The sequence below is a fragment of the Apis florea genome, unplaced genomic scaffold (assembly GCF_048593485.1).
Source record: "Apis florea isolate Af1SG1 unplaced genomic scaffold, ASM4859348v1 contig_3036_pilon, whole genome shotgun sequence".
NCBI lineage: Eukaryota > Metazoa > Arthropoda > Insecta > Hymenoptera > Apidae > Apis > Apis florea.
This window is the reverse complement of record NW_028256694.1, coordinates 571,652-585,447: the sequence shown is the minus strand read 5'-3', so window position 1 is coordinate 585,447 and position 13,796 is coordinate 571,652. Positions and strand designations below refer to the sequence as shown.

General features: G+C 31.5%; 1 protein-coding gene and 1 long non-coding RNA gene across 3 annotated transcripts in view; one reads left to right on the top strand and one right to left on the bottom strand.

Moving 5' to 3' along the window:
- The window catches only part of LOC147657637 (uncharacterized), a 54,693-nt gene that overhangs the window by 10,738 nt on the left and 30,159 nt on the right, over positions 1-13,796 (top strand). The window lies entirely within an intron of this gene.
- Positions 1-13,796, bottom strand: part of Scp2 (Sarcoplasmic calcium-binding protein 2) — a 47,114-nt gene that overhangs the window by 7,059 nt on the left and 26,259 nt on the right. The gene's annotated exons all lie outside the window — the stretch shown is intronic.

Sequence of the window (13,796 nt, the reverse complement as noted above, 5' to 3'; positions counted from 1 at the left end):
AAAAAAAAACAATTCTCGAAAGAGAATTATTCATCGTTCAATTATCCTCATTTATCAATCTCTGATCTGTCCCCCACCATCGCCCCAATAATTGCAAGCCAATATCTTGTTACGTAGCCACACGAATAAAATATACATTCCCTGCCTCTATTCCTTTAATTACACTACCTCGTTCATTGTAATTTGCATCTATCTGATTCGCTTTGAATTAACCCATTGATTAATTGATTCCCTCGTAATCTTAAACTCAACTCGAACAAAAAATGGTGCGACGATTTTTCTTTTCAGCGAAAAATGAATAGAAGAAAAAAAAAAAAAAATTACGAATTTCTAAGCTTCTTAAATGGAAATATGTATATTTTAACGTTTGAAAAAACGTACGGATTTTCCTATCTCCAGAGATCGAAAAAAATTTTTTCTCAAACCCTTCTCTACCTCTGATCTACCAGCAAATAAGCAATAATAAGAAATAATAACAGCACTGATAACTACCTATTCGAGAGAGTTGAAAGAAAGTAGACAGAGGCAACATTATAATCGCACGTACTATCATTACGCGCCAAGGTGAATGTTGACGTCAATCTTTAGAGTGGTTAATATTGCACGGCAATCTTTTCATTTCTCGATTGTGCGCCAGTCAACTGGATATACTACTAACGAGGCGAAACGCGAATAGAAAAATCTACTCTTTCGCGTCACTCGTGCAATTTATCAATTTTCAACACAACGCCGTTTCGATACGAGTAGGATTAAGTAGAATACGCGTAGAGTGGTGCGTGTACACGAGTACACGATACATTATCGTGTAATTTGATAATAAAGTAAGTTGATTGCAAACTTGGTTAGATCTGGCAGAGAATGCCAGAGATGGTCGTTCGAGTAGTTTAATGCTAACTTCTGGCCGCGTTATTGGCCGTGCAAGTGTTGCCCTCCCTCTCCAACTAAGCTAACCACGATTTCAAACTTGTTCAATTGCGGTGAATTTCACCTGCTGATCGAGTTTCGTATTGAAATACGCAACTTTTGCGAAGAGTATTTTTCGCGTATCGTGCGGGGATTAATTAATATCGACGAAATGATTTTTAAATTTATATCTGTATGAGATTAGCGGGTGATTCACTGATGTTTGAAAATAATTAATTCGAATAAATTACAGATAGGTAGAAAGTTTGTGCAGGTAGAAAGAATACGTCGCTTTAGATTTCGATACTCTTTGATACGTGACATATATGACGAATGCAAATTATTCAAAATTTTCCAATTTTTTATATATTTTCCATATTTCCACACGGAAATTCAATTGGAAAATTAGGCGAATATTTTTATGCAACGTCTTATCGTATATTGCTTTTCTGCTCAATCAATATCGTAATAAAACTCGCGGTCTGATAAAATTTCGAAATAACAACACGACGGAACGATCTTGGAGAAATGCTTGTTAACGATGCGGAGCGAAATTCTTTTCCTTTAAAAAAAAAAAAAAAAAAAAAAAAAGAAGACTTTTAACAATTGTTTCGCGAGCCGATAAAAGCTTTCGATTTTCATGTGGAGTATAATAGATAGATGTAAAGAGATGCGACGAAAGGAGGGGGAAAAAAAAAAGAAAATAAATCGGTGAATTATTTGGCGTTTGAAATTCGGCATTTTGAGATAACGTGGCCAGACGATATATGGAGATGCAGTACAAAGATCCGAAACGAGTTCTAAGTTTATTGTTTCTGTTTCTACACCACTATGAACAATCTCCATTCGCATAAACGTGCATACGTGAGACACGATTCCTATATTATAGCCTCGTTATCTGTCCCTGTCGATATATCAACCTGTCAATACCGCTAAATATTGCACAGATTTGGCGAGACACTGTACGCCAGATAAAAATATCTTCAATATTTTCCTGAGGTACACGCTCTATGATTTTGTTAGCAAAAATTTCTATATTATTCGAAAATTATGAAAACAAAAGAAAAAAGTGTAATTTGAATATGAAAGAGAAAAGAGCATTGATAAAGAGCTTTCAACTATATTTTTGAAATGTTTCGCATGGTGGCAAGGGAAGTATAATTTAATTCATAATCGTTGATACATTCTCGCCTTCCATTCTACGCCAAGTAACATTTAAGCGCGATCCTTATGAAAATCGTGTTACCACGACTTACACAGTAGGAGGCAAAAGTAATCTACTTGTAAACCACTTTGCTATTGAAAATTCAGAAAACTCTGGTTTTAATGAACAATTTTGTAATGGATTGATTGTACGTAATACTAATTCAATATTTAATTGAAATTAAACAATTAATTTTTTAAATAAGGATTGAATATAAGATAAGATATAATCTTTTTATAGCTCACTGTATATGAAATTTTGTTTAGAAAGATATATATATATAAGATAAAAATTATCGATTGTGATAACTGTAAAGATAGATCTAAATCTTACTCAGAAAACGAAACGATTATATTCTCGTACGATGAGTTATCTGATCGATGTTAGAATTTATATAAATTTCTTTAAAGATACATCGTATTTTTAAAAATTCCAAAAAGGGAATTCGCGAAAGAGGAGAATTAGAAAGATGTTGGATTAAGTTAAGTTATTGTTACGTAAATGTTTATCATTTCGTAGGAAAAAATTTTTTGTAATTGACATGTGTGTGCATACGTGTGCAATTAATATAAAACTTTTAAAGTTTAAAATTAACTTTATGATTCATTATTCAAATCTCGGAATTAAAATATTACTGGAAAGCAGGGCAAAAGTAATCCTGCTATAATTATGGCCCAAGTTAGCAGAAACTCGTAATTCTGAGATGCGAGTTTATTTTGTTATTAATTCCAGCATTATCATGCAACAAAGAATTAAATATATCCGTCCTTTTAAAATTTTAAAAATCAAAGCGAATAACATAATTTAATTTGCGAAATTTCGTATTTTAATATTAATCATAAGTGCTTATATTTCTCGAAGTTAAATTAAATTTATAATATTCAAACTCTATATACTTTTCTTTTATGAAATTCTGTATCTCGAATGTTGTGTATACGTTATAAATCGAGGAATAATAAGAATAATTTAATTCTATTACGTTTGATACATATCGTTTAAATCAAATTAAAACAGATATAAGAATCTCAATAATAAGACAATTAATAAAACGTATAGTGTAAGAAAAATGATGACAAATTAAATTAAATCGAATTAAATAGACGAACGAAGTGCAATTTATATTAAATTATTTGAACATTCGAAGAAGATCGTGAAATTCTTACAGAATTGAATTGAAATTGTTTAAATCGTGTAAACGAAGAAAAATATCTGTATATATGTAATAAGAGGAAAAATATAAAAAAAAAATATCGCAACATATCAACAATATTTTTCTCTTGCCTGATTGCGTTCACAGAATTTATCCACGGAAATATCCAATTTCTGGATCATACCTGAGGGAAATACAACGTGATTTGTGAGAGTTTATACAGAGTTTATAGCGTCGTAATAATATCGACGAAGCGAGACGATGGATCGACATTTGGAAAAATTTTTTTAAAATTAGAAATAAGAAACACGACAGCTTCGTATAATCCTTTTTTGCAAAGTAATAAATTCAGAAATAGTGTTTGAATATTAACGCGGATGCCTTATTCCCTGTACGTAAACATTCTCGTGATTTGCATATCTCAAGAAATAAGATATCTCAGATAAGATAAAATCTTATCGATCAAAAGGGCTACATCTTTAGAAAGCAATAGCTTTTTTTCGTCATATCGTTATATCAAAGAACGTAATACGAATAAAATCGAAAGAAAAAGAATCTAAAAGTATCATCAAATATTATGAATTGTATATGGAAAATACGAAATGGAAAAATGTATATTTCGTAACGTCATGATCAAATTTTAAAAGATAATTTCGCGTATATTGGAAATTAAAATTTATTCGGATCAGGATCTATTTTGGGATACAAATTGAAATTATTCTTATTTTTAAAACTGGAAGACGATCAACAATTCGACATTTCTATAACGTTTTAAAAATCTTGATCGCTGATGACGACGACGAAGGGAAATAAATTTTATATAAATCTACTTGGTGAAAAAATTCACGAAATATATTATGATACGCGTAAAAATAATTCTTCCCTGATTTATTTATTTTAATTGTATCTAACGAGCCATAACGCATGATTTATTTCTTTCATCAAACAGCTTTCGCTGTTTAATTAAAATCGTATTCGATTCTGTGCGAAATGCATGGCTGATATCATTTAAATGATCGTGTTGTCTCTTTAATCCCGTCGCGCGGAAAATTCGAAGGTACGAATCTATTTAAAATGAGAAAAAAAGAAATTAAATACAACTCGAAACGAAAAATCTGAAATGAAATCTTTCGTTTCGCTATATTTCTTCACCTATCTACTTGAATATTTTTCCATTGTGTATCGTATACATTCTACGCTTGGCACTGAATTTTATTCTCAAATATCGATCAGCGTTTATATTCAGACTATATTTCAACTAATGTAACTTTAATATTATTCGTAGTATTAAAACGTTTTAAGAAGATTATACAATTTTTAATACTCTAAATATGTCTAAAATTCATGAATTAGAAGATGTATTTGATAGAACACGTTTGATTCACTTTTATTTAAAAATTATCGTGTCTTCCATAAATAAAATATAATTTCTTCATGGAATATTCGTCATCGAAGAGAATTAAAAACTGGATAAAATTGTGTTCATTTAAAAACGTTGTTTTTTTTTTTTCAAAACATATATTACATTTCAACTGGAATGCAATTTTTTCATTGTACAAAATAAATATTTAAAAATTTATTTGTACGTTAATATCTATTGATTTTGGAATGTAATTTGATTTCTGAACCTTTTAACGGTTAACTTTTTTATGAAACATCATCATAACTTGCAAATATTTGCTTTTAAAATATCACATTCAATATTGCCTATGCATTTCTTGTGATTGAAAATTGAAGCAAGCATGATATGATATTCAAAATCAGTTAATTTTTGTTAATTTCTTTCTTTTTATATATATATAAAAGTAATTGATTTTATTATTCCATAAAAGTATTTTGGAATAATTTTGTTTTATCATGCATTTTATTCGTATTTATTTTTTTACAGTTAAATTAGAATACCATATGACGTGACTTTATCAATTTTTTCTTATTCGATACGAAGATATTACAACCTAATTTTCGTTATTGTTTCACGTTTTAGAAATTAATTGTTCCATCAATTATATTAAAATCGTGATTCAATGCAACGATTTAGCCTCATCACGAATTTTTTATTTATAGCAAACGATATTACATTTTCAATTTGTACAGCGATAATCAAAGTTTAAGTAATTCGATATCGGATAACGCGGGGCGTTAAAAAAAAATATCGTCGAATAAAAATTGTAGATCGATAATTAATATTTCACGAATAATTTTTATAAACAATTTTATTGAAAGTAAGTAACTAAATCGAAAAAAACTTTATGAATGATGAACTTTAACGATAACTACAATTAAAATTTAATTAATCATAACGTTCAAACTTTCCAATTACCAATGCAAGTTAAAATGAAAATTCACCAGTTTGTGTGATACGTTATAAAATTTGTATTTACACAAAATTTCTATTTATTCTCTAACTTCTTTTTGACGATAATTAAAATATAAATAATTCAACGAGCACACACGTAAAGAAAAAGAAAGAAAAATAGAGAAAAAATAGTGAAACTGAAAATGTTCCTTGTGTTCTGAAATTTTTCAATTAAAATCAAGCGTAGATATCTATTATTAGATATATTATTATATTTATTATAACAATTAAAATTTATTAAAATGAAAATTCTAAATTCATTCATTTATACGATACGATATTACAACACTTTTACTTTATTTTTCTCTTGTTAGAATATAAACGATCCAACAATTATACACAAAAAAAAAAGAAAAAAAAAAATAACAAGATAGAAAATTTTGGATTAAAACCTTCGAAATCCTTCTTAACCCTTCTTAAGTGAATAGCCGTGATAATCGCAGGCTCGCGTATGATTTATGCAGAATTTTAAACAAAATTACCTTTCGTTTCTTCTATTTTTTTTTTTTTTCATATAATCTTGAAGTAATTTTTAATCTTTCCAACAAGTTTCTTCAATTTCTTCGCGTGGATATCCTCTATCAGATCACAAATCTTCGTTCACGCGAATAAATTTCTCGGGAAAATTCAATTTCTTGGATGGTAATCAATTTCAGCGAATTAATCTGGCAGGGGACGCGTGAATACTGTAACTTTGCAATGGTTTTTCGAACAAAAATCACGCGTCGATATCCATTACAACACTTGTCACAGCCACTATACCGTTGCAATTTCAATTTTCTGGCCGCGTGGAAGGCAGGCGAATTTTCACGGAGTCGCTCTTTCTCCCATTGTGTTTCGAGCTCCGTGTTCGACCGATCGTTCGTTCGGGGTGAAAAATTTGAAAGCCTCTTATTCCTGCTAACGAATGAAAGTGCAAATTAAATCGCGTCTCCGGCAGATAATAAAAAACAAGAAAATCAGGATCCGTAATTCCCTCACCGATTACTCCAATCCTTGGAATCTTATTCGGAAGAAGAAACGTTTAATAAAACAGTTTCTCTTTCGTTTCTGCCTCCTTTCTTTGTCTTCCAACATATCTCATAAACTTTTGTGAGAATTGAACAAAGCCAATCCTTAATCAATCATTTAGAACAATTTACACAAGGAAATAGAAAATTCTAATTTATTATCGTGGAATTTACTTTTGGAAAATACTTTTCTTTCCTTCCAATCTTCTCTGTTTCTGATCCTATAATTTGTATTGATTATTACGATTTCGATCATTTTTTTTAAAAGACACTCTAATTTTAAATTATTCGCGGAGAAATAAGTTAAGGTTTCGATAATTTAAAAATTTTCCTCTGGAATAAATGGGAGAAAGAAAAATAGATGAAGGATAAATACGAAATATTGAAAATTAGAATAATATCTCCTGTCCGTTAGCGCACGTTTATTGTACATGATGCGTCCTGACCGCATGCAAAATTTCAACGGAATCGGTGACGCGAATATTATGCACTCCTCCGCTGAGATGGATTCAATTAAAGGATTGACGCGTTGATCACGACACACGCGGATATCGAGCGTTCATAAGATTTAAGGAGGAAAGTGATTAAATTAGTTTAAAGTTTTAATAGAGTGGGTTCTTATACTCGTTTAATAATAAAACTAATAATAAAATTTATACGTTGGATCAATGACAATTAACATTTATACAGGAAAATGTGGGATTTTAATATTTTTTTGCCACTGATAAAAATTCTTTTAAAATACGCGTTATCGGGTTCGTACTTGGTCGAAAACGAGCAAATTGCACGAGAATCAAATTTTGTTCCGTTTTCGTTCGATTAGGTAAATGTATGTGTACAACAATAAAAAAAATCGAAATCTTGAATTATCGACAAACGCTGCATCGTTAGTTAACTTTCTTTTTCCACCAGATTCATTACTTCGATAAAGGGAAAGAAAATCGATTAAAAAATTTTCAAACTCTGGCTCCCGTTGCGTTTTATAAAATTATAAATCCCATTTAATGAATAAATAACAGCCCATTAAATCAGCGTAGGAGTTTCTTCTAACTTCTTCTTTAAAAATCTTCTATCCACACCTATAATTTGAAAACTTTGAAAATAATAGATTAGGGGATAGAGATTAAAAGAAAAAAGAAAAAATTAACTATCTTAAAAGCCTAAACGATAACAATAATAATTACACTTTTTAAATCATTTTAAATCATTAAATTGGCCACGTTAGACCACGCAATAGATAGATCGATTAATCAGTGGCTAAATTCGTTAAGAGTAATAAAGATTGGAGAAGATATAATTGCGAATGAATTTCTGCAATGTCTTCTCCGCAGTGTTCATAAATATGCCAAGCGGAGATCTCATATCGTCGTTATTAAAAGAATCCGCAGACGGTGGAGCTGTGATGAAAGTTCTCGTCAACCCGTTTATGTGAATCCTGCAGTTCTCTTGATATAGAAAAATGGCCTAGCTCAAAGTATCTACCGATAGATTCTATCTCATAAAATCTTCATACTCATACGAAGAGAGATCTCCAGATATTTCGAGAAAAACATAAGATTCGATCTTTCAATATCGTAACGCGATTTTCACGATTAATATCCACAATTATGGAAGCGTTAGAGCGTTTTTATCACGTTATAGGCGAGTGTAAATCATTACGTTCAACCTTTTCGCAATCTAATCTTCGAGTATACAATATTTTCAAAGCTTATGTTTTTAAAAGTTTATCGTGTTATCACGAGGGGAGAAATCTCCATTTAACCCTTTCAAATTTAATCTTCAGTCATCTATTATTGAAATTACAACGGGAGGAAGAACGGAGGAAAGATATTTTTGATGGTAGAAGCGGATATATATTTTATCGTAGTTTAACGATTCTTTTCATCGATTCTTTTCTCCAATATTTTTTCGAGCACGGTATTCGCAGAATTTTTATATATTTAACGAACGTTCCTTAATTAATAATTCTTTTCCGTGTGTTAAACAAACATTTTCGCTGCGTTTAATTCCGGAAGAAACCTCGTCGGCTATAAAAGAATTGTTTAAGGAATCCGGTTGTGGTATTGGCAGCTGACAGTTACAAAATAGAAAGGTGGTGAGAATTTGTGCAATTACTAGCTTCCGGACGAGCTATTGACAGCTAATGACAACCATGTTTCACAGAAAGGCAAAAATTGCGTGTGTGTGCGTGCTTAAAAGTTTTAAGACAACATTTTAAAAATGAATCAAAAAGTTACAAGTTTTCCCCTTTCTCCTCCCCGCACAAATTCCACAATTTTACTACGTTAAATTTTCACATTTCGTTCTAATTATAACTATCTCCACCATCTTCCTCTAACCCAATCTCAAAATGCCCATTTAACGAACAATACACGCCACGAAATTGATCGATCGATCGATCCCTTTCACATCGAATGTTAATCGAATCAACGATCCGCTTTAAGGAAGAAAAGAATCATCATCGAAATCCGAAGAACAGAGAGGGAATCGACAGGAAAAATAGAAATCTGGGAAGCGTAGGCAGCCGCATTTTTCGTTTCGCGGAATGGCATTACATCTCATTCAGGGTATTAAAGCGTTGCAGGAATAGCGATTGGCCTTAAACGGGGCGAGAGAGAGAGAGAGAGGAGGAGAGAGCGGAAGTTTCATTTGAATCGTGCCGGTGTTTATCGGTCACCAGCCGAGTTGGCAACGACGGTGAATAAAGTGCACGTGCTCCTTGGCCTCCGAGCTAAGAAGCTTACTTAAATTATGGCCGCGTGATTCGCGGCGTTTATCCGGGGAGGGGACGACGACATCGCGAAACGTCGAAGGATAACTGCAAATCTCTCTCTCCTTTCAGCGGCAGCCAGGCGACAGCTGCACAAGATTTACGCGGGCTAACGATTTCAGCTGTTTCGCCTCCCATCGCGAGAAACCCAAACCTAAGAAAGGGAATTCTCGTTTATTCCATTCGGCCTCGGTTTCGCTGTTTTTTTTTTTCCCTTCGATTTTTCCTTCATCGATTCGTGGATCCTTTCGAGGATCGTTCTTGATCGAGGATCTCCTTTTTGAAATTTTCGTTCCATAGAGCGTGGTATATTTTCTTTTGAATTTCAGTAAGTACATTTTCATCTCGAGTGAAAATTGAGTAAGATATTTTCGATGCGCGTGAGACTTTTAACGAGAGTTGAAAAAGCAATAATTGTAATAAAGCTTAGCAACGGGGTGAACGAGTCACGAGTGGAATTGAAAAAAATGTAAATTCGTGGAAAGTAGAAGTTGGCTCGATGCGCGAATATTTCTGTTCACTCTTCAATTTACATTTACAGTATTCGTGAATATAGTTGAGCACGAGTCAAGGAAGCATTGTGGAAAAGTTGTATCTCGCGAATAAGGGTGAAAGAACGAGGATGGTTGAAAGTTTTCTCTTAACAGATTATAACTTTGATATAAATATGTTAGGATGAGTGAAAATTTTAATGAAAAGTAATTAAATATAAAAAAAAATATCAGACAAGAATTGTAATATGATAAGATTTTCGTGAAGGAGACGTATATAATTTCGTATCTTCCTTTTTGAATGTAAATCACCAGCAATTTGTATTATTCTCGTAGAAAAGTAAAAAGTAAAAGTATTATATATAATGAATTCAAATAGATGCCCCAACCGTGCGAGAAAATTTATTTCTCTTGAAAGATAAGAAAGTAGATGCGAATTTTTATACGATCATTTCTCTCAACATTGAAATAGAATATATTTTTCTTGATTTCATGAAACGTAAATAATATTTAAATATTTATGTATTTTATCTACAAATCCATCGTAACTATTATAAATTGATTTTAAAAATACTTTAAGTATTTTCTATAACTAATGTTAAACTTTAAACTTCGATCAACATCTTGAAATTTAAGGTTAATTTAAAATCACGAAATTATATTATTGGCAATAAAGGGGGAATCGAATTGGAAAAATTCATTTCGATCATATTTTGAACAAATAAGAGTTGATGATCTGGCATTATATTTGAATGAATTCGAGATCAATGTCGCAGAGATTTTAAATCTAACTTATTTTCTTCCACTAAAATTAATTCCAATTAATTTCAATTTACAATTTAAAAGCGATTAAAATTAAAAATTGAATTATCATTTCTTACAGAAGGAAGCTTCGTTCCCGCTCGTATAACTCGTAGACGTTAAAGATCGCGTACACTTTTACGTTTCCTTAACGGGCGACACGAACGTATTCATTATATGCTAGAAATATACATATTACGATGCCTTTCTCGCTAAATCGCTCGATGAAACACGCCAGTGCAAGCACTTTTAATTTCCCCTCTAAGAATACTTAATTTAATGGATCCAGATTTCATTTTTACCAGGTCATCTGATAAAACAAGATTAATGCCTGAATCTTACGTTATTAACTGATATAATATCATTAATAAACGTACTAAAATAAGAATGCATTTGGAAAAGTGGTTAGTCACGTTTCGAATGATATTTAAATTCTTGGCTATTTATATACAACGAATTATTATAATAATTCCATTCTTAAATAGCAAGGCTATCCTTCAAACTCGAAACTATGTTATTTTCAATAACAATAAATCAACTTAATTATTAAAGATATTATTCATTTAAAAGATTTATTCGTTTAAAGATATAATAATATTTTATACAAAGCTACTGAATATATTTATATTCCACTTTTAATTGGAAATCTGTTTTATTAAATTCAGATATGATAAAAGTTCACGATTGACTTTCAACCGGTCTGTTGCACGATCAATGATGTAAAATATACGAGTTTCGGAATTTTTTTTTTTCTACGAACAAAATTGATGATCTACATTTGCTGTATACGATCTGGAAAAATTAAAACTTTCAGAATTAATTTTCCCCTCCACGCGATATTGATTTTCCCTCCGTTTCGCTATTGTTTCTCCCGGGAAAAACTGATTCTTTGTATCAAATAAAATCTCTCGTTAACATTCAAGTTTTGTTAATTCAATACAACTACCCTTTTTTTTTTTTTTTTGCTTTGACAATAAAATAACAAGGAAACGTTTGAATTGCAATTATGTTTTTGTTTCGTACATATTCTCGTACGTTTCGTATTTTATTTCTCAAAAAATGCAATTTCTAACGAATTCTGAATCTTTTACCAAAGACTATTGATTCATCGGTCAGAGATTATATTTGAAATAATTTGATATCCTTTATTTTAACGTATATCCATAGTTTTCAGATGTTAAAGCTGAGGGAAAGTTTAGATTTATCCCGTTGGAATTTCTTGCGTGCAAACAGGAGGTGGCTTACTCGTTATCGCTTGATTCTACAGATTCTACAGAATATTCTGTTTTCTGTGTTAATCTGCTATGATATCCTGGCTTCTTTCTGGGTACATCCTTCGTTTGCCCGAAAATTTCTCGACGCAAGTTTGTCTTATTACTTAATTATTCGGGAGAAACAAGTTGATACCCGATTAGAAGACAATTTGAAACGGTGTCACGAGATTTTCAACAAAGGATAATCGATAATCAGTAAACTCATTTTCAGCTTCGGCTTGTTGTCGATGGAAGAAATTATCTAATTACCAAGGAATTAAGCAGTCAGGGGGAGAGTGGCGCAAATCAAGTACGGCTGCTTTATTTAATTATCTCGCTTAACTACACTTCGTCCTCTGCATTCGATACACTTTCAATTTAATGCTTGCAATCTAACTTTTCGAAACGTTGCGCTTACCACCGCGAAAGGAAGATCGTTAACAAGCGGATTAATTTAATCGTTCAACGTTGTTCCTCCAATGGCGATCGTAAAATTTCTAACGTTGCGAATATATCGTTAAAATTTCATTACGAAGATTTTGTTCAAATTCCGGCAAAAATCAGCAAAGAGAGACTATATATTTTCGAAATATTTTTCCGCAGAGGGAAACAATTGAGAATCGAATCATCTGTGAAAATGGAAGGGAATAATTTTTACAACAAATGTTACGTTATACGAAGGAATTTAATTTCCTCCCCACAAATTTAACTTTCGTTTTAACTCGAGGAAAAAGAACAAGCTCTCCTTCATCATCCAGCGAAGGATAAACTTAATTGAACAACCGCTTCGAATTACATCGAACGACTCGATAAAGTTTGTATACCGTTGCGACGACACGTTCGTTGCACCGCCACCTCCAATTTTCTAATTTTCTTCCCTTCTTCTATTTCCACGCTGGATGGTCTAGCTATTATCGCTATTAGCACCCGTTGCATTTAAAAAAATATTCCAACTTCCATGCGGATGATTCTTAATTAAGCACATCTGTGCATCGAATGTTGCCTTTCCTTGTTTTGTCGTTGAACAGATCTAGAAACTTATGGATTTTGTTTTTTAATTAATAATTAAAATTTTTAAATTACACCCAACTTTTCACTTTTGTTTTTAAGATTATACCATATTACTTTATCGTACAATTAATATTGATTGAAGTGGAGACTTGATTGTATTAATTTTATATTTGTTTTTCTAGTTAAGAAAAATATCTAGTTAAGTCAAAGAAAAATATCTTTTTCTAGTTTAACAATATTTTTAATAATATCGAGATATGGATAAAAGCGCTTCCACTTTTGTACATTATGTACTTTTCCCAATAAATGACGCTTTCTATCAAAAGTTTATTCTTCATTCATACGAACACGACACACGAAATAGCGAAATCCATTCAAGTGGATTTTGGGCAAATGGTATATATTTAAAACCGATTTCCAGAGAAGGAGATTTCGATGTGAAAAAGATTCTATTTTAAACAGAATCGATTTATTTTTTTCTTCTTTCTCGATAAAATTTTATTATTGAAATATTTATTATTCGCCGAGTGCACATCATCATCTCAAATATAACAACAAATAATGAAATAAATAATGACTCTACGTGATTCACCAGTGATTAAACCGAATTTAATTCAAGAATCAAGAATTGAATCAAATATGAAAAAAATAGGCAATGTGAATCGTAATCGAATAGAAATTCCAATGTTCGATCCAACAATTATTTCAATCGAAACGTAATTAAGATCCGCGAATAATTCACGCTGATTTTTACCAATTATTCGATGGAATGAAACGCTCTTAGGTTAGGCGTGAAATCCATTGCCGCGCATAATCCACACGTTCTTCCTTCCACTATCAGTTTCTT